Consider the following 18,409-nt stretch of genomic DNA (forward strand, 5'->3'; position numbering starts at 1 on the left):
AACAAAGGTAATGAGAGGAGGACAAAGGTCATGTGCAAAGGGAATAAAATAGCATACAACAATGCATACAGTTGGCCCTCTGCATCCATGGATTCTCAACTGCAGATTGAAAGGACTGTACTACTGTCTACAGCCAAGCCACCCTGAACGAGCCTGATCCCATCTGATCTCAGAAGCTAAGCAGGGTGGGGCCTGATTAGTACTTGGATGGGAGACCACCTAGGCACTTGCTGTAGGCATAAAAAATAAAATAAAAAACAAGGGATTGTAAGCTGACAAAGGCCTTTGAATCGGTGAGGTCAACCAAGGGTTGCCTCGCCTAAAAAAAAAAGTATATTTAAAAAAAAAAAAAGGAATGAAAAGGAAAAAAAAAGATTTTATGATAGGCATGTAATTTGACAGCCAGAAAAAAAAAAAAAGGCTTTTTTTAAATTAAGAAATACATCAGATTAACTCTTCAGGGAGCGGAAGGAGGCACCGGCATGGGAGGTCCCTGTCATCCATCTTGGGGAGCTGGCCCACAGGCCCGGCCCCTGCCGTGTGTGGGCACAGGAGCCCAGGTCCCCAAGGCAAGCGGGAGAAGTCAAAGTAGCCAAGGCCACGGAAAGAAGCGGAGGCCCCGAAAGTCACGGCGAACCTGCTGCTGTTCCACCTGGATCCCCAAATGCAGGTGAAGTCCCCTCATCACCCATTTCTCATGCGGTCTTAACGGTGGTCCTATTTCTCATTAATAACGTTATAATACTCTCGGTCACCCAAAACAGATGCGTTCGCCTTCTCAAAGCTGTAAAATCCAGTGGAAATGTATACCAAGAGATGGATGAACGCACCATCGAAATGACTATCAAAACGCTTGCTCAAAGGCAAGAGTTCATTGGAAGAAGGGTGGGGGATGGGATGAATCTCGTCAACAGAAGTGAAAATTACAGGCAGCACAGAAGTGAGGAGCTCAGGTGAAAACATCCGTCCTAGTCTAGTTATAGGTTTTTGAAGAGCAACAGAACAGGGGGATTAGCAAATCCAAGTTCTAGCCCCAGCTTCACGCCGAATTAGTTCTGTGACTTTTGGCAAATAGTTTCATCCTTCTCTGGGCCCCGGTTCTCGTAAGGAAATATTAAAGAGGGTTGACTAGAATCAGCCATCTTCATTTGTCTTCCAGCTATGATTACAAGACACAGAAACGTAAAGAGTGACATACTCGATCAGAGGGGGAGAGAGAGAAAGAGGGAGACGAAGCGCTTGCTAAGAACAAGGTCTCAACGAGCACATTTCGAGACATGTGAGCTGTAGAAAAGCAAACTGATCTGAAAACGAAATGCATGAGTTGACAGCAGGAGAAAATGGAAAGCTATTTTTTTCTTCTTTAGAGAGTTGGCTGGTACCTCAGAGCCAATCAAGTGTAATCTTAAATGTGAATGTGGTGGGAAGTACCAATGTCACTTAGAAAAAAGTTTGGTAAGAAAACTTAAAGATCACGAAACATAAGAAATGGTCTCCTCGGAGACACAGGGCCCTGATGAGGTACTCCTAGGCTCCTTAAAAAAAAACAAAAAAAAAAAAACAAAAAAACTTTTTAAAATTATAAGATAAAAAATTGATAAAGAAAGCCATAAAATATGGCTTAGTGAATTATTACGGGGTGAACACTTAAAATCAGCACCCGACTCAACAAACAGAACTTTGCTGGCCACACCAGAAGCTCCCATGGGCCCTGTGCCAATCACAGCCCTTCCGCCATCAGTAACCATCATCCCGATTTTTACAGTAATCACTTATTTGCACCTCTTCATAGCTCTTCCGTCCGAGTTTCCATTCACAGACGTGACAGTTTCATCTTGACGGTTTTAAAATTCTTTCAATCCGCAGGTTCGTCCGCATCCCTTTCTTTTTCTTATAATCTATTTGTAAAACAACAACAACAACAAAAAACAAACAAAATAAAACAAAAACTGACTCAAAATGGATCACAGACCTAAACGTACAAGCTAGAACTACAGAACTCTTAGAAGAAAACATAAGTGTCGAGCTTCAAGTTAGGCAATGTTTTCTTAGATATGACACCTATAATATAAGCGATGAGAGGCAAAAATAGATATATTGGACTTTATCAAAATTAAAGCATTTTACGCTTCAAAGACACGAGAAAGAGAGAAGACAGCCCATAGGATGGGAAAAAAAAATACTTGCAAACTACATATCTGATAAAAGATTAGTAACTAAAATACATATGAAAGTCTGAACAACTCAATGCAAGTCAAGGCCAGCGTTAGACACCAGTTCACGCCCACCAAGGTGACTGACATCAGAGTGACAAGCAAGAGCAGGTGTTTGCAAGGATGCTAAGCATGCGGACCCCTCATTTGTCACTGGTAGGAATGGGAAAAGGGGCCACCGCACCGGAAAACCGTGTGGCAGTCCCTCGAAAGGCCAGACGTAGCGTTACCATAGAACGCAGCAATTCCGTGCCTGCGTATGTACCCGAGAACCGAAAACCCACTAGTGGTTGCCAGAGACTGGGGTGAAAGGGGAACAGGGGTGACCGATAACAGGCTTCCTGTTGGGGGGTGATGAGAATGTTGTGGAGTCCGATCGTGCTGATGGTGGCACAACCTTGTGAATATACTAAAACCACCAAATGGTGCACTTAAAAAGGATAGATTTTAGGGTACGTGAATTGTCTATCAACTAAAAAAATCCTAATGCGAGCCTACACCAAACCAGTAGAATTACTAAAGCAATTAAAAAATAATTTTGTGCCTCGTCTCCCCATTCTTTCTCCATCTTTTGTGGTTACTCTCTATACTGACTCAGCAGATACTCGCTTCACATATACCCTTTCCCTTTGACCTCAATTTACTCTGAGTTCTCCAAATAACTGGTGTTTATGCTCTCGTTAGTACTTATGTCAAAGTGCTTTGAGTTGTTTTGGTTTTCTGACGCTTTATTTCTCTGGCGCATTCCTCAGGAAGGGTTCGTGACCAATATCTCTTGAGTTTTTATATGTCAATGACCGTTCGTCTGTGCCCTTTACACTCAAATATCAACCTGCTCCATATAAAACTCCCACTTCATATTTTCTTCCATGGGAGATCTTAAACATACTAGTCTATTCTCTTCAGACATAAAGAGTTATGGTGAAAAGTCTGATAATTTAACTTTCATGCCCTGATAAATCACTTGCTAGATGCTCAAAATATTTTTTTTCTTTTAAGTTATGTAATTTTACCAAATATGCTTTGGTGTTGTTAGTCATTCTGAGTAATATACTTAGGCACGTGTCTCAGGTCAATAAGCAGTGTAGAATTTTTTAAAGTTCATGAAATTTGTCTTAAAAGATAGTTCTTAGTATTTGACTTTCCCTTCTTTGCCTTTCTTCTTCAGGAATTTTCAATATTTGTAAGCTGGATCTTCTTTGCTTATTTTAAAATATTTTTTCTTTTCTCTCCAACCCTTACCATCCCCTTTATTTCTTTTAAATAATTATGTAAAACTTCTTCCTTCTCACATTCTTTCTCTCCTAAAATATAGTTTTGTTTATTGACACTCAAGTTCTTCTGGTTTGATCTCCATTTATGAAATGACTTTTTCTTTTATTTCTAATTATTTTCTATTTTGTTACTTAGGAGTTTTTCCATCTTGATTTGCATTCTTTCATGTTTTGGATCATTTTCTTTAAAAAAAAATTTTTTAGATTGTTTTAAAATAAAAGCTCCCTTTTTTTTTTTTTCTTTATTTTTAGGCGAGGCAATCCTTGGTTGACCTCACAGATTGCAAGGACCTTGTCAGCTTACAATTCCTTATCTATTTTTATTTATTTATTTGTTTGTTTGTTTGTTTGTTTGTTTGTTTATTGCACCTATAGCACCTGGTCTTCCTAGGTGGTCTCCCATTCAAGTACTAACCAGGCCCGACCCTGCTTAGCTTCCAAGATCAGACAAGATCGAGCTTGTTCGGGGTGGCATAGCCGTAGACTTGAAAGCTCCCTTTTTGATCTGCTCTATGAAGATACCTTTCTGTGGTGCTTTTATTTTTTCCTCTAGTAACTCTGTATGGGATTTGCACTGGATATTTTTCTACTGCCCGTTTCCACGTGAAATTGGTGTTCCTTCACTATTAGAAGAAAACATGGTGGCTTATTCTGAGACTTCCGGACTCTGTCCACTCCCCATTTTTATCTGGACCTTCTCTTTCTAGCTCTGTTGTCCCTCTAACGTCCGATTTTGATTTCACTCTAAGAGGGTTCTCCTTTGTGGGGTGCCCTAATATGCATTTAGATGGGGAGAGACACCTCCTGTCATTCTCGGCCGCTGGCCTTGAGCTGGCCCACCGTGCTTTCTGCTGGACACCTGTCGGCTCTGTTGGGGTTTTCCTTCCCTTAGGTCAGTGGGTGCTCTGTGGCTCCCCTCTCCTTCCTCCTGCACAGACATGGAAGTGATGCAGGTCGCGTGTCTGTTTGTGGTTTGGCTCCACTTGCTTGTGTGCCTGTGGCTGCCTCGCACCTAGTTTCATTGTTAATTGTTGTCCATGGGTGTTTTGTGGTTGTTTTTTTTTTTAAACTCTGCTTGCTGTATCTGTTTTCAGGCTGGGATCAGAGAGATTTATAAGCTATGCTGCTGTTGCTTCCATCAACCCAGCATCTTCTAAGCTAGGACAAAGCAGACATCAGGCACATACTCAAAACTGAATTGTGGCTCTTTTCTCCCAAATTTCCTTTTCTTTTATTCTTCTCATAAACCTTGCGTCCTGGAGTCAGCAGACCATGTTCTGAATTTCCTGCGTCACTTACTAGCTATGTGACCTTAGAAAGGCTATTAATTTCTCATTTGTAAACAACTACCCCACGGGCTTATCACGAAGATTAAACGGATAAGGGAATGTGTTTAGCACAAAGCTCGGTATATAGCAAGCTGTCGATGTATGAGAGCTATTGATGCCTCCTGTACTGACCCAGCTAGAAACCTTGACAGCTCCCTCTCCCTCCCCCTCCCTGCATTTATCCACCAGCAAGCCCGTCATGCTACCTGACTCCACCTCCGATCTGCTGGCACCATTTCCATCTGTGCTACCACGGACTCTGCTTGGACCTCTGCAGTAGCCTCCCAGCCAGATTCTCCGATTCTTCCTCTGCTTCTCTTCAATCCGTTCCACACGAGGCAACCTGAGTGACTTTTTAAACATGAAAATCTGGCCACGGCCCTCTGCCTCTCCCTGTGTCCTGGCCTCACTGGCCTCGCTGGCCTCTCACGGAGCTCTCACCCCTGCAGGTCGGACATTGAGGTGCCGTCTCTGCCCGGGATGTGCTTCTCCAGCTCATCCATAACTTATTAGTTTATTGGTTTAAATATCACTGCATTACTGGGACTGTCCATGGCTCCTTATATACATATGGGACAGTATAGCTGGGAAAGTTAACCTAGGGAGTCCAACTTTTATGTAAGGAAAAGAAAAAAAAATCATACCCCTCCAACCCATCCAGAGCAGGTCTTTGTTATTTTCTGTTGTAACCCTCTTTTCCTTTCTAGCACGAATCATCGTTTTAAGCCAGATATTTATCTGTTTGGTGTCTATACCCTCTCCAAGACCTAAGAGGGCATGGCTATGTTTCTTTTATTCTTGGTTATATTCCGAATCTGGCCCAGCCTGGTGCCCAGCACACACCAGCTTCAATGGTGACAATAAAAGGTCATAGAACAGAAGCATCAAGGGGCATGGCCAGATTCGGTGACGCAGCAGACAGTAAGAGCTCCAAGAGATAAGCGACTCCATCCAGGCTAAGACAGGCAGGAGCTAGACAGCTGCTCGGGGTGAGGCATAGTGAGCATGCCATGCTTCTTCTGGAAGAGACAGCTCTGCATTCAGCCCCGACACCTAGGTTCTTGTTGCAAGAATATGGCTGAGACAAAGCAGTGTTGAGGGTCCGGAACCATCAGGCAAGACCCATTTCAAAGACGGAAATGAGAATTTTTACAACTGAACCGATCAAAGCACTCCCCCGGGATGGGAAGACATCGGAGCCGGGAAAGTTAACATAGAGAGCCAAGTGTTTTTTTAAATTTATTTTCTTTTTTTAGGCGAGGCAACTCTTGGTTGACCTCACCGATTGCAAGGACCTTGTCTGCTTACAATCTCTTATTTTTTTTTACTTTTTACACCTACAGCACTGGTGTTCCTAGGTGGTCTCCCATCCAAGTCCTAACCAGGTCCGACCCTGCTTAGCTTCCGAGATCAGACGAGATCAGGCTTGTTCAAGGCGGCATGGCTGTAGACGGGAGGCAATTTTTTTATGCAGGGAAAGGAAGTGTATTTCGAGTTTGCTGTTTTGAGCTTTGCATTCCCAGAGGAGTTAAGTTTATGGATACGTGCAACACCTGACATCATTTTGTTAATTATCTAAGGTGGGTTTTAAAAAGTATGTAAAATTCACCATGTTCACCATTGCTAAGTGTCAAGTCCAATAGTGTCAAGTTCGTCTGCACTGTTGTGCGGCCTCCGGAACTCTCTCTGCCCATTCGACAACGACTCCCCACTTTCCTCCCCCAGCCCTGGGCACCCACCATTCTGCTTTCTTTCTATGGGTCTGGCAACTGTAGGTACCTCATACAAGTGGAATCACGTCGTGTTGGTCGCTTTGTGACCGGCTTATTTCTCTGAGCATCAGTCTCTTCGAGGTTTATCCATGCTGCAGCGTACGAAAGGATTTCCCTTCTGTTTTAGGCCGAATAGTACTTCACCGCATGTGTACACCGCCTTTCGTTTACCCCGTTCATCCACTGGTGGACACTCACTGTACTTCCACTTTTTAGCCACTGGGGATAACGCTGCTATGAACGTGGGTGGACAGGTATCTCTCCAAGACCCTGCTTTCAGTTCTTTTGGGTGGGATTGTTGGATCATAGGGCATGACTGCTTTCCACGGCAAGTACATCGTTTTACATTTCTACCAAGCGCACACAAAATTTCCAATTTCGCCACATCTTTGTCAACACTTGTAACTTTCTGTTTTGTTTTGTTTTGTTTTGTTTTCGGAATTCTAATGCATAAGGGGTGGCGAGGCGCTTTTACGTAACGAGTTTGAAAAGACTATTTACAAACGTGTTTTATTTATTTATTCTGAAATATTTTAAGCAACCTGAAAGAATAGGAACTCTTATACCAGAAATCTGTGCGCCCATCTCTTAAGTTTTTCCGAGAGCGGTATTTTGCCACATCCTCCTCCATTCTCTCCACCAGCACTCTGAGACAGTGTTCAAGTTATCTAATGCTCTCCCAAACTGTCCATGTGCTTCTCACAACTACCCGAGCGAGCAGAAACATTCATTCAGAATCGCTAAATGTACCGGTGAAAACCTGTGGTCACAACCTCGATTTCCACGTTAACTTCGAGTTCCCGTGGGCCGGCGCCCACCCCAGCGGCACGATGGCACCTAAGGTAACCCGTGGGAAGGGGAGACGCCCGAAAACAGAATCTGAGTGTGGCCGAGGCCTATCAGGTCCCTCCGTCCCCAGAGAGGCTTGCATATACACTCATCGGGAGTGAGGACCCCCAAACGCCAGAAAGACACAGGCACCGTGGGGGACAGCATCCTGGATCCAGGTGTGGAGATGGTTTAACATCCCAGAGGAGGTCAGACTCTCGAGGACCCTTGCTGTCTAGAGATGGAGTGATCTGCTAAGATAATAACACAGCTCCTCTTATTAAAATCCTTCCAAAGAAAGGCTATGATCACTCGTTTTTATATTTCTATTAAAATCTCAGTGCAGACAATAAATCTGCCAATTTGTTGGCTTTTTGCTTAAAAGCCAGCATTTCCTTAGCATTCACCGAATAACAAAATATGCTTTTACAACATAAACGATTAAGACATTCTCATGCATGTCTTACAAAAAAAGCGTGAGAAGCATTTACTGAAGAGCCTTCTCCGCACGCTTAAATTCGGAGTTCTTAATAACACCTTTCATTTGAAACCGAGAACCGTCAGAGCACCACAGGGCACGTGTGGGCATCGTGGGCCTGAGCGTGTCTGGCAATGGGAGTGGAGAGTTAGAAGGGGCAAAGGGGAGCGGGGTGGGTGCTTGTGTGAAAAATACTAAGAGAATCCTAAGCACAGGTTTGATTAATGCACTATAAACCCGAATTGTCGAGCCCGTAAACCACCAGCGAGATACGAGCTTCGCTAATTCCCATTTAAAATCGCTTGAATTGTGATTCTCGAGTCAGATTTGTACCCCGACAGTCCTCTGTGCTGTGTGTCAGCGGGGTCCCTTCCTGTGGCTCTGTTCTCAGGTGGCTGCTGGTTGTGCGAAGTCGGGTCTCCGGACCCGGCCGTTCCCCAGTGCCAAATGTGGTCGAACTGCAAAGTTTTCCTTGAATGTAGGAATTAAATTTCTCTATGAAAGTCTTCTCGAAGGTTGGCTCAAGACCCCAGAACTCCCTGGGGTGGAAGTATGCCTGACGAAAAGGCGGATTCCTGAGCCCTGCTCCACACTTACTGATCTGAGCTGTGGCTGGAGCCCAGGAGTGTCTATTTCTAACAAAGCCCTAGTCAGAGGTCTCCAACCCTTCTGGCACCGGGGACCGGTGCTCCTATGAGAATCTGATGCCTGACGATCTGAGGCGGAGCTGAGGCGGTGATGCTGGTGCTGGGGAGCGGCTGCAGATACAGATGGAGCTTCGCTCGCTCCCCTGCCGCTCAGCCCGGTTCCTAACAGGCCGCACACAGACCGCTACCTGTCTGCGGTCTGAGGGTTGGGGACTCCTGCTCTACGAGACTCCTGTGCCCATCGATATTGGAGAACCACTGATCCGGGCCTTATCTCGACACATGGTGGCTGCCATGCAGTGAAAGCTGATGCAGGTGATGATAAGGTGGTTTCGATGCAGTGACTGAGCTCAAGTTCCTATGTGGATAACTGAAAGACACAGGGACCCATACTTAGTCACCTGTCCTTTCAATATCACTATAGACAGAAATGCTCCTCCCTCTTGCTGATTCTAGAACTGGCCTTAACTTTTGCCAGGAGGCAGCACAGTAAGAAATAGAGTTGTGTTTTGTTTTGTTTGGTTTGGTTTTCCTAATCTGGAATAATAAGTGAACAAACAAAAGTGCTAAAAAAAAATTATGAAGAAGTTAACATTTTTATAGGAAAGACCAGCCGGGAATTATAAAGATAATTTAAAGGAGCCCTAGTGAGAGCTCTATAAAGAAAACATCCAGGCAAGCAGAGATCATAATAGTTAAGAAAAGAGAAAAGTATTTATTAGTCAGTTTGTGCTAAAAGCTAGTTTTAACTCTTGCGCTAACTGCGATATTTAACTCTCGCGCTAACTGCGATATTATAAATGGAAGACTGGAGTTCCAGGAAGGGTGGTTCTCAAGAGACAGAGTGTATAAAATTCTAGAAGGGTGATTATTAAAATTCAAATCCCAGGTCCTGGATTTCAATCTCCCGGGGGCAGAGAAAGAGCCAGGAGGCTGCATTTTTAGCAAGCATTTTGCCTGAGTCGTACAGTTCCGTGACCTGCGCCTCGAGAAACGGCACTCGGAGTGTTACGACCACAGCCTGGCTCTTTCTCCAAATATTTGTCCCGTGTGTTAATGTTGGAACCTTGACTCTTGGTTCTGAAAGCAGCCAGGCTCTTCTTAAAAGTGCAACAGCACAAAGAAATTCACGATATTTAAAACAAGCCTGTCTAGTGGTTTCTTCACAGCCACCAGGCCAAAGCTTCTGCTCATCCTATGTGACACTGCCTCTTCCCGCAACCGTTCCGTTTAGCAGGAAAGAGAGAAGTTAATCAGATTTCAAAGGAGCATTTGGGCCAGATCTTTCTGGCTGTTCTTGGAGATATATCTGAAATGTGCCTGAGCTTTCCATTTAGGTCGAAACCATTCAGTAGATGTGTTTACCGAAGGTCCCTCTCAATTTTCAGGAAGTCATTTTACCTTAGGAAAAGCTAGATCACGAATTATAAGGTCTCCTTTACAACTGGCAAATTGCCAGAGAGCATTTGTATCCCTAAAAACACAGAACCGTGGGATACTGGTGAGTGGAAAGCGAATTTCAGCATTTCCTGACTTTCATTCAATTCCGGAAGGATGAACAGCTTAAGTGAACCCAAAGATGTTTATTTTCATCCTTTATAAAATATATTCTCGACCAGGCTCAGTCACTAAGAGAAACAGCGGATCTCCACTGGTATTTCTCGGTGGGGCTGATCTCTTAACCCTATGAAATATAGGGCCTCTTGATTACGGTCAGGTGGGAAAATGGATGGATTGTTTATTGCTTTGGAAAATAATACAAGTAAAATGTGACCTTGCTGAACAATGTGATCACACTCACTGTTTTACCAGTATGCTCTGGAAAAATAAGATTAATTATCCTAGCCTGCCATTCGAAAGGAAATGGCCACCTTTATTCACAGAGCAGATGCCAAACTTAAAAATTCAACGTCATGTTAGTGCTTCAGGCTTCCTCAAGTGATCTTTTAGTTCTTACCAGCTTTTTCGATAAGTCCACGCGGTAGAGTCTGCGGAGTCTAAAAGCCCCACATTAAAATACCCAAATATGATGACTGAAAATGGCTGCCTTCTTTTTAAGCTACAACTTAAAACATGTAGAACTATGAAGCCGCCAAAATGTGGCTGATTGGAAGGGGAATAACTGGTCTATCAATAGAACAGTATGTTTTCAAGAGTCAGGGGTCAACAGAAAACATTTCCTGGTGAGGTTTTTCCACACAGTGCTACAAATAATCCATTTCTAGCAGACCCTAATGTCGGGCTTTCTAATTAATTATTTTTGAATAATCTTATGTTTAAATTATTCTTCTCATAAACTCTCTCACTTGTGATTGCTTCCCTCACGACTTTATTATCGCCACTGTTTTTAAAGTTCTGCCTATCACTGACTCATCTACTTGGAAAATGCAAACCATTATCTTTTCTTTTCCTTCGGGTATTATCGACTATAGTCATTCGATAACTATATGCAACAATAAGGAAGTTAAAAAAAAGCCTAATGAGGGTGTGAAAAATAAGTGAAGTGAATATCTAATGCTTTTAACTGATCCCAGAGGCACGGATCATCCCCTTTCTAAAACGCTCCCTTGGGGACAGCCAGCCTCCTAAAAACATCACATGACTATGACTACCTACTTGAATTAAGGAACAATCTCGAAAAGGCCCTCTACAAAGGTCGGTATTGGAGAAGCACTTCCAGAATAGCGAATTAAGTATCTCCAAAAACCTCCACAAGAACAATGAGAAACTGGCAAAAAGTGTCAAAAACAACTTTTCCAGAACTCTGTAATAATTCACGGAGTCTTTATTCAAGGAATACGCCTGAATCTCAGTAAGAACAGTGAACTTTGTGGCATTTCAACTTGCTCTGTTCCCACCCACCCCTCTCCCCACCTGCTTAGTAGCTGAGGGAAGCGACAGTCTCACACCTGTAAGCATCAACAACAGCACCCTAGCAGCCGCAAGACGGGGCAGGATGAGTTTGGAGCTCCTGTAAGCTACCCCTGGAAAACTGTTATTTTTAAACCTGTCTGGAAGCTCCCTGAAAAGCTCCGTTCTCAGGACTTGTCTTTATTCAAAGCAAGTTCTGTGCAAACAGATGTCTCTAGGGCATCTGTCAAACACTATCAGTGGCAATTGTTTAACATGGCAGCAGCTTGAGGGGGGTGATACCGGTTGAGGCTAACAAGAAGCTGAACAAAAACAACAGGAAATGCTGGGAATAAGATATCTGTGGGGGGCTTTATAAAGCTGTGACACTGTATAAGCAGGGAGTGGAGGTTAAGGCACAGAGGTGAATGGTAGTCTGCTGGACTACCGGAGGTGTTCCCCAATACACACAGAGCTCCTTATAAAAGGCTGGATGATTTATTACTTCAAAGCACTTAAGAAAATCTCTCCCCAGTCATTAGGCAAGTACTAAGCTAACGGAGCAGAGACTTCAGTGGCTGCTAGTGACAAAGAATGTATACTTTATAGAATTCACTCAGGAAAATCGCTAAACAAGCAAACGGAAATAACACGAATAATCACAAATCCTGGCAGGAAGGGAATCTGGATATTTAATATTTAAAACATCGAGTTTTCAAAAAAATTGTGAGACGTACCGAAAAAAAAAAAAGTATAATCCATGTACACACAAAAAAGTCAATTAATAGAAAAAAGTAATGAATAGAAATTGTCCCAGAGGAAGCCCCGATGCTGGATTTACTAAGCAAGGACTTTAAGTCATCTCTTTCAACTATGTTCAGATCACTAAGGGACATATAACAAATAAAAAGAATTGAGTTAGTATCCAAAACACGTCCCACAAAGAAAAACCCAGATTGAGATGGCTTCACTGGTGGTTTCTATCAAATGTTTTAAGAAGAATTAACACCAATCCATCACGAACTCTTCCAAAACAACAGAAGAGAACACTTTTGATCTCATTCTATGAGACCTGTATTACACAGATATCAAAACTGGACAAAGATATTAAAAGAATAGAAAACTGTAGACCAGTATGTCTTATGAATATAAGTGTAAAAACATATCTAAATAATTGCAAACACACATAAACAAAATAGTAGCAAAGCAAATCCAGCAACATATAAAAAGGATTATACATCATGAACATACGGCATTTAGCCTAGGAATGCAAGGTTATTTTAATATGCCGAAATCAATTAGTATAATGTAAAAAAATCAATAGACTAAAGGACGAAAACTATACATTCATCTCAATAGACACAGAAAAAAATTGATAAAATACACCACCATCTCATGATAAATCTACTCAAATTAGGAGTAGAAAAAACTCCCCAATCTGAAAAACCCACAGCTGACATTGCACTTCATGGTGAAGGATCGAATGCTTCCCCCTAGCAGCAGGAACGAGACAAAGATGCCTGCTTTTGCCACTTTTCTTAAACGCTGTACTGAAGTCCTAGCCAAGACAAATAAGTGAGACAAAGAAATAAAAAATCCAGACCGGAAAGGAAGAAGTAAAACTAAATCTATTTGCAGATGACATAATCCTGTATACAGAAAATGGTAAGGAATCCACAAAAACCTGTCCGAATTAATAAATAAGTTCAGCGATTTTGCAGAACACAAAAACATAGAAAAATCAATTCTATTTCTAGACAATGGCAATAAATGATCTAAAAATAAATTTAAGAAAACAATTCTATTTTATAATATCAGAGAATAAATACTTCAAAATAAATTTAAATAAATAAATTTAAAATAAAAGTGGATGTCTTGTACACTTAAAACTACAAAACATCAGTGAATGTAATTAAAGATAACCTAAATAAAGTTATCTCATGCTATGGATCAGAGGACTCGACAGTGTTATAACAGCAACACCTTCAAACCGACCTACAGATTTAATGTAATCTCTATCAAAATCTCAGCTGTCTTTTTGCAGACATTGACAAGCTGATCCTAAAGTTAATATGGAAACTCAAGGAACGTAGGACAGGCAAAAATCATCATCACCATCATCATCATCATCATCATCATCAACACCACCACCATCCTGAAATAAAAGAACAAAGCTGTAGTACTCACATATCCCAGTTTCAAAACTTAATACCAAGTTACAATAAGCAAGACAATGTGGTACTGGCCTGAGTGTAGATACAGATCAATGAAATAGAATTGAGATTCTAGAAACAAACCTTCCATTTATGGTCGACTGATTTTTGATTGAATGAGGGATTAACAGTCTTTCCATCAAATGATGCTGGGACAACTTCACATCCATGTGCAAAAGGATGAGGTCATACACTCTACCTCACACCACGTGCAACGACTATCTCAAAAACAACTATCAGAGAAAGAAATTTGCAAATCATATATCTAATAAGTGGTCAATATCCAAAAACATAAATAACTTGTACAACCTAATAGCAAAAAAACCCCAAGAAATCTGATTTTAAAAAATGGACAGGGGATCTAAATAGGCATTTTTCCAAAGAAGATATACAGATGGCCAATGGGTACATAAAAAGGTGGTCAACATCACTAATCATCAGGGAAATGCAAATGAAAACTACAATGAGATATCACCTCATACCTGTTAGAATGACTATTATTTAAAAGAACAAAACAACAACAACAAAAAAAACAAGAAATAACAACTACTGGCGAGGATGTGGAGAAAAGGGAACCCTCGTGCATTGTTGGTAGCGATGTAAATTGGTGCAGCCACTACAGAAAACAGTATGGAGGTTCCTCAAAAAATTAAAAATAGATCTACTGCATGATCCAGCAATTCTGGTTCTGGGTATTTATCCAAAGAAAACAAAAACGCTAACTCAAAAATATATTGCGCTCCCATGTTCGCTGCAGCTCTGTTTACAGTGGCCAAGACAGGGAAGCAGCCTAAATGTTGACTGATGAATGGATAAGAAAAATGTGGCATTATATAGGGGAATCTTATTCAGCCATAAGAAAGAAGGAAATCTTGCCATTTGCAGCAGCACGTGTTACGTGAAATAAGTCAGAGAAAGACAAATACTGTATGATCTCACTTCTATGCAGAATGTAAACAAAACAAAACAAAAAACGTTAAATTCATAATACAGAGAACAGATTGATGATGGCCAGAGGTGAGAAGTTGGGGGCGGAGGATAAAAATGGTTGAAAGTGGTCAAAAGATATCAACTGCCAGTTACAAAATAAGTCCTGGAGATGTACCTTACAGCGTGGTTGTTAAGAGAGTAAGTCTTTTAAAAAGTTTTTATCACGAGAAAAACAAATAATAATGATGTGTGGTGTTGGGCGTTAGGTAAACTTATTGTGGCGATCATTTCACAATATGTGCAAATCGTGATCCAGTGCATTGTACGCCCGAAACGAATATAATGCTATATGTCGACTAGACATCGATTTAAAGAAATGGATGGTAGCGTTTGCAGAGGGCTGGCCCTACCCTCTCACCCTCGACACAGAAGCACCCCCAGGAACCCAGAAGCCTCTCGGAAACCATTCCCTCAGCATAAGGCCCTCGTTTCTCATAGCTGCAGTGTTCCCTTCCCCCAACTTTTCAGGCACAGGTAGGCCCCACACAGACCTGGCAGACACTGCGCCTAAGGCTCCAGCGCAGGCTGCAGACCAAAACATTCAAGAGAGTTTAAATATCAAGCCTGAGGAGACTATTCCCCAGAGACGTTCGCCTCGTGAACTCCTGCTGTCACAAAGAGTCCAAGGTTGGACAAGCAGAAGGGCCCAGTCTGGCCGTTTGGAGGACCGAGGTGGTTCGTGTGGCAGCGTGGTTTCACGGGCCCTCGGTGGACTGAATGGCTTGGAATCCACAAGCCTCGGCTGTGTTCCCTCGCCTCCCTGGCCCGCCCTGGCTGCCGCTGCTCACCGTCCTCAGCTCGGGTTAGCTCAGAGGCTGGACTTCCCCACGCCAGAGAAGAGGAATTTACTCGTGGGGTTCCAGCGTGGAGGAGATGTCATGCTTTCAGCCCACATTCGAGTGCATGGCATCCCCGAGTCAGAACGCGCGGTTCCGTTCATGGTCTGATGGCAGGGACCCTCAGGCACGCAGCCCCCGAGTGCCAGCACCCTAAACCAACGTCCCAGACAAAGACAAGGACTTTTGAGAGCCTACCTGCCTCTCTCTACCAGAAGTGAAACAGGTGAGCTCACGTGCAGGATTTCAACCACTTCTAACGTCCACTGCCGTCAGAAGCAAGAAAAACTAAGAGGCTCTTAAAATCACCGCCCCGATTCCACCATGGAGGTGAAGCACCGAGCTGGGAACCGGGAGACTGAGGTTTCCGCTGGGCTCTGTGCAGATCACATCATCGTTTAAATCCACCTGCTCCCTCCAGCTTTGCTGACGCTCTGCTTCGGCGTCTGCCTCTCATCTCTCCCCAGGATGTGCCGGGGCTCCAGTGGCCATTCCTGCCACTGACAAGCCCTCCCCACTGCTTCCCACTCTCCTGTGACCATGACACGTGCCGTGAAACCCACCCTGCCCCCCCACGGGCCTGCCACCCTTCCCACATCGTGCACCGCCTCCCCCTTGCTCTCTCTGCTCTGCAGACCCCGGCTTCTTCCTTCTTCACACTCCAACCTGCTTACATCTCCAGGCCCTCACGCTCGCTGTTCCCCCTGCCCATGACTAGCTCCTGCCTCACACTTTGGGTCTTGGCTCCCATGGGCCCACCCTACAGGGGCCGCTCCTCAGCACCATGGACAGTAACCACTCCCACCCACCTCCCGACGTAGACACCTCATCCCTCCTTCAGAATGGAAGTCACAGTCTCATTACTAAGCTTGTGTGCTTGTTTATTTTCTGCTCCCGTCTCTAGATTGGAAGGTGCAGGAAGGCAGAGCTCTGGTGTTGGGTTCGCTATTGCACCCCGAGAGCCTAGCACAGGCCACGTCATGCAGGGAGAAGGAGATGACAAGGTCGAGGCTCAGGTGGTGACACCGTTCACTGAGAGCGTAGACAGCTGGAGCTCACGGTCGGTCCTCGGGAGGATAAGTTCACTTTCGATAGCTCAGTTTGAGGTGTGTATGGGACAGCCAGGTGGAGACATCGAGTAAGCAGCTGGGATGGAGGTACGGGCTGGAGCTATCAAAGCGGAAGTTCCATCAACATCAAATATTGTTCAGAAAAGCCACGTGCACACAAGCGCAGGACAGGGCAGCCACTGTGCGTGAGTTTATAATGGAAAACAGAGGAAGGCCACAGGGGAAGAAGTACACAGAATCGGGTGGGAATCTGACCAATGCACAGAATTAGGGTTGATAATCTTAGAGAAAAAAAAAAAATTACAGGACGCCTAGTTAAATTTGAATTTCAGATAAAAAAAAATACTTTTTAAAGTATAAGTATGCCCCAAATATTGAGTGGGCCACACTTACACTAAAATTATTTGGCTTTCTGATGATCTGTGGCTATTTCATAGAAGGCACATTTATATTAGACGGATTCAACCATAACGCAAAAATGATTGCCCTAGCCCTGAGGAGGTTCATAATAACGTTTCTTGTGTGGAAAACATACCGGATTTAAAACCAAGAGACAGTCTTTGCGTCTAGACTCTTCTACTTACTAAATATATGACGAAAGGCAACTCTTCTGCTTCTCCAGCTTTAGGAGTCCATCACGGCGACAGTGGAAACACCTCCACCTGCTTTTCTTACCACGTTGTGCTGTTGCGAGAAGCACGTCCACATTATGTATGCGGACATCATATACAACGTGAAAAACATCTGTGCAAATAGGAATAACTGTCCCTACCCATTTAATAAGCTGTTGCTATAAAAACAGCACAGTGTTTCAGAGAACTCAGTGTCATTTAATAAACACAGTATTGAGCCAGGACATCGAAAAGTAATACGAACTTTAAAGCGAGAGAAAGAAGGTAGGTGCCAGAAACACTTTATATGGGTACTTTAGTTATTTTTCCCTTGTAGAATGTTTTGAAGTTTGTTACAAAGTAGTGCCCCCTTGACTTACTGATAGCCTCATCTAAGAAAAGGCCCAGTCGAGTTGTCTCGTGACAGCTTCCAAAATTACCCACCTTCATCAGCATCCGTTCAGGTTTCCATTTATCAAAAACACGGCAATATGTACGGGATACATATCTAAAGATACGTGTCGCTCCCTATCACTTCATCCTTCCCGACTCTTCTTCATCGGCACCAAGAAACTCGGAAGAACTCGCTGGCACTTCGCCTGGGACCACTCTGCTCGCAGGCTCCTTGGCTGGCCCAGCTAGGGCCTGAGAGGGCTACTCAGGGACCAGCAGAGCTGGGGCGCGGTGCACAGTGGGGAGCGAGCCACGAGGCCCCTGCGCTTCTTCCGTTCAAGGATCATTTGGAAGTAAGAGAGTCAGAGCTTTGACTTCTCGTTCCGTTTTGGAAGGGGGAAAAAAATGGAGTTCAAAAAAGTGGGTTTATTATTTTCTTTTAGAAGTACGACCAAGAGCAGTCAAACTCACAGCGTGGCGTTTACCAGGGCTGGGGTTTTGGGGAAGGGGTACGTGGGGAGTTGTTTACTGGGGACAGAGTTTCAGTTTTGCAAGATGTAAAGCGTTCTGGAGATGGATGGTGGTGGTACTTAATGTCACTGAACTAGGCACTTAAAAATGGTTAAAATGGTAAATTTTATGTTATATATATTTTACCACAAAAAATAATGACAACTAGTAAAAACAACAGGATAACAGAGAAATATGGAAAATGCTCAAAGTGAAAAGGCAAAACAGAGTTGATGTGTGGGAGAAAAACATATCTGAATACTACTGACGATCGGGGTTTATAGGGGAATGGAAAGAGAAATTTCTAATTCCCTTGGAAAATGGTTTAGATTTAACCTAGAAGTTTAAAATTTCAAAGGCTTTACACACATAGTAAACATAATAAGAAGTTCCAAT

General features: G+C 43.3%; 1 protein-coding gene and 3 pseudogenes across 1 annotated transcript in view; 1 reads left to right on the forward strand and 3 right to left on the reverse strand.

Moving 5' to 3' along the window:
- SPATA13 (spermatogenesis associated 13) overlaps positions 1 to 18,409 on the reverse strand; it is a 295,901-nt gene that overhangs the window by 185,620 nt on the left and 91,872 nt on the right. The window lies entirely within an intron of this gene.
- LOC112482925 lies at positions 126 to 239 on the forward strand (annotated as a pseudogene).
- On the reverse strand, positions 3,854 to 3,972 carry LOC112482903 (annotated as a pseudogene).
- LOC112482916 lies at positions 6,150 to 6,267 on the reverse strand (annotated as a pseudogene).

Source organism: Pteropus alecto, unplaced genomic scaffold (genome assembly GCF_000325575.1).
Source record: "Pteropus alecto unplaced genomic scaffold, ASM32557v1 scaffold16, whole genome shotgun sequence".
NCBI classification, from domain to species: Eukaryota; Metazoa; Chordata; class Mammalia; order Chiroptera; family Pteropodidae; genus Pteropus; species Pteropus alecto.